Below are 4,092 nucleotides of genomic sequence, written 5' to 3' on the forward strand. Positions count from 1 at the left end.
CCACAGCTCTATCCTCTCCATCCATTCTCTCTGGCTTCTGCCTTGATGTGTTCTCTGGCCACTCCACTGATTTCCTCAGGAAATGACACTTTTTCCTCTGGGTCCATTAGTGACTCAAGGTTAGACCTGGATATCTGGGATCTTCACCACTCTCTTAGTCAGCTTCTATTTTTGAGCTGCAGCCCCTGGTTCCTGGCAATCCTTTCTCTGAATCCTGAGACACCAAAAGAACTTGTCTGCCAGCCAGGTTTCATCTTTTCCCCACGGAGCTCTACAAATGGCTTAATGGTAGCAAGAGGGTCATAAATTCTGCCAGAGTTGTCTCTACAACTTCTTCCAAAGATTCCTCCATAGTTTGTTTTTACAGCATGCTCCACCCTCCTTCTATCATCAGTATAACACCTCTCTGCCTTGTACCCCTCAGAAGAGGCAGCCCCCGTAAGGTAAGGGTACTTTCAAAGATATAAAAGCGCCCTCAACTCTCAGACTTCTTAGTTTCTTCACACCCTAAATATAATGGACAGCAAAGAGCTTCCTAGAAAAAAGAACCTTAGAGAAACCAGTTCATACACTACCTACTATGTCAAACAAAAAAGGCTTCAGCTACACTTAACTCTGTGTTTACCACACTAATGCTTAAAAACAGGTGCATTTAGCAGCTCCATGAGGTCATCCAGAGCCCTGTGTGGCTCTCCATCTCACTGGGCAGATACCAGATGCTGGGGTAACTTTTGCCTAAATACCTCATCACAGCAAGCTGTCCGTCACAACATAGGCATGTCCAAAGGGAATAAGAAGAGCACCTCATCAGGCCTCTTGTTCAAAGTGAGGGGTCCTCTTCTGTAAGTACACTAGCACATGTTCCTTTCAAGCTGTTTGTATAGACTTGGATCATCTGCTCCTTCTACAGCAAAGTCACTAAGAAAAGAAGGTAATTGCAAGGACCCATGAATCAGAAATGTGTCTTCTGAGCCTGAAAATACCAGATTTGCTATGAGCAAAGAAGTTAGTTATTAAGTGGAGCTGGTAAGAGCATCTCAAGATCTATGAATAAGGACCCTGAAGAATATGAATCCAAAGGGTCACTGATCTTTCATCTCAGAAACCCCTTTTTTTGCAGCTCATTGTGTGCCCCAAAGACCCTTGTACTATCACACAGAAGAAAGGATAAGTAGGTGTCAAAAGCCATAAAAAATGGGGAAGTTCAGTGTTGATATGCAAGTTTTGTTAATCATGAGTTAATCCCCATGGAGCTCCTCAGGAAAAGGAGAGATCTGGTTAGTTGTCACATTCCTTAGACCTCTCAAGACTTAGAAAAAAAGATTGTCAGGAACCAGGTACCAGATACCCCAAAATAGAAATTGGCTGATATAAAGATGAAAGTCCCAGACAACCTGAAGTCTACTAGTAAACTCAGTTTCTCCAATAAATAAATGTCAAATAATACATCTTTACTAATTTTAAAACTGAAATTAGTTTTAAAACTCACATGAGCACTCAGGGGAAATTTTAAAAGGAGAATCTATAGAATACTATGAATTCATAAATTACATTAATTTTATTGCCATGAAATTATATTAATAAATGATCAGTAAATTTTAAAATGTCAGCAAAGTGTCTAAGTCTATAAATCCTTTGTATTCACAAAATGTGTAGGTGCTCTCCACATGCGTTCAGTGACCATGAGTTGCTTACCCACCCTGGCCTGCCACTGTCACCAGATGCATAAAGGAGGAAACAGGGCAAGGCTGGTTGGTGATAGGTTGCCTTTATTCCATCCTCCATCCCCATTCCAAGCTCACACTGCCTCTCATTCCAGTCTCCTACTCTCATGCTAGTCCCTTCATCCCCAACCTCACGGCCTTAGTTATAGAAAACAATCACCAATGGTTGGGGGTAGCAACTAGATTGCACAATCAACATATGTAAACATGCTTCCTTCTGGGGAAGCTCTTCTAAGACAAAGATCTCAGGGAGATCTAAGACAAAGATCTCTAGGAGATCCACTCAAGGGCAGAATTTTATCTAAGGGCATATTTCTCCTTTCTTTTGCCCATATCCATTTAAATAATCATCTTTTTTGGGGGTAGGGGGGTCACATCCAGCAATGCACAGAGGTTATTCCTGACTCTGCACTCAGGAATTACTCCGGGCTGTGCTCGGGGGACCATATGGAATGTTGGGAATCAAACCCAGGTCAGATGCGCAAGGCAAATGCCCTACCCACTGTGCTATCACTCCAGCCCCTTAAACAATCACTTTAAGTTTACTTCTTAATAATACAGTGGTTAGGGTGTTTGCCTTGCATGCGGCCAACCTGGGTTCGATTCCTCCACCCCTCTTGGACAACCCGGCAAGCTACCGAGAGTATCTCATCTGCACAGCAGAGCCTGGCAAGTGACCTGTGACATATTCGATATGCCGAAAACAGTAACAACAAGTCTCACAATGGAGACATTACTGGAGCCACCGAGCAAATTGATGAGCAATAGGATGACAGTGATACAGTGATATAGTGAATAATCTATCTAGTCATCTTTTATGGACACATCAAGAGATTATTAACCTTATAGGGTGGCTCTCTTGGGGACATCTCAATATATATCCCAGACTACAGTCCTCAGGCCAGATTAAATCTTCCTAATCTCTGAAAGGTCCTCATGCAGTCACTTCTCTTTGGGTCATGACAGACTGACTGTCCATGACTGTGCTTTTAATTTATAAGTTTTATGGCATTTGACCTGTCCCTTTTTGATGCCAGTGTAGTTCATAGCTTGCCCTGGATCTGTCCAAGCCCCTTCTTCAGGACCCTCTTTATGGGGTGCTAGAAACTAAGGGAAATTGAGGCTTATGTGGAGTGAATATGACAGATGCCCTGGAGTAAATATTATTTGGAGTCAATTAACTCTCAAGTAACAAGAGCATAGCATTAACTGTCTTCCTGTGTTCATACAAAAATGACATTACTCTAAAGTAAACTGCAAAAGACATAAAGGAAAAAAGGAAAGCAATACAAAATACGCTTACAAATGCAAAAACACTTAAAAATACAAAAGCACTTACAAATACAAAATTCAGAGATCTCTGAAGAATCTGACTTTATAAGTCACAGGTTCTGATTAGGGTAAATGAACAATTAACAGATAAGGGAAGCAGAGCACAAAGAAGAAGTTAAAGATGAATGGGAGTTCTTTGGAGCATTGTGATGGGTGTTACTCAGTAACCCTAAATTCCTAGTAGAGGAGGGGAAAGGATCCTACAAATTCTCAACCAAGGAAAAATCTAAGTTTTCCATTAACAGAATTTGATTTGATTATATTCTTTTACCCCTAATTTATTAGGTTGTCTTACTATCTACTCCAAGTAGTAAAAGACTTTGGAAAAGGATTTGGGAGGAAAACAAAAGCATGAAGCCATTTAATCCCCTCCATCAGTTATAAATTGAGAATTACTGAACTCCCTCCACTGTCCAATTTTAGAGACTAGGCTTTTGTCAGAATACGCTTAGAGAACCATCAACCCAGTCAAACCCTCTCATTTATTTTCTATGAAAGTCACTATAGCACATAAATGTTTTTATCCAAGGTCACCCAGTTAATTATTGGCATAGCAACTCCCCTCCAAGACATCATAGTGATTTCCCACATCACAAGTCAGGGATGCAGGTAAGGGATAAAGAAAGGTCCGTGTGTGTGGCATGGGCCTGAGCTAAGTATATCTGGTCGCGATCCAAATCCACCACAGACTAAAAGCTTTCTAGTCCACCTTGATGCATAATAGAAGCAGGGAACTAATTTCAAATGTTGTTTCTTTGATTTAAAGGTATATCCCTCTCACCACAGGCACACAAACATAGTCCTGCCTGAATACTGTTGTCTCTGGGCACTGCAGGTCTGGGGTCCAGGTGTGATGCTCTTGGAGCTACCCCAGGACTCTAAAGGGAGGGCCTGGGCTAGCTTAACACCTCCCTCCTCCCAGCCAGAAATGGTTAATTGCCAGCTCTAGGCTTCCTCCAGCTCAGCCGTAATCAGCCTGATCTCAGGAAGCAGCAGCTCCAGGCTGGCCTGAGTTGCAGAGGGCGAGGGCATTCTT

Source organism: Sorex araneus, chromosome 11, assembly GCF_027595985.1.
Source record: "Sorex araneus isolate mSorAra2 chromosome 11, mSorAra2.pri, whole genome shotgun sequence".
In the NCBI taxonomy this organism is placed as follows: Eukaryota; Metazoa; Chordata; class Mammalia; order Eulipotyphla; family Soricidae; genus Sorex; species Sorex araneus.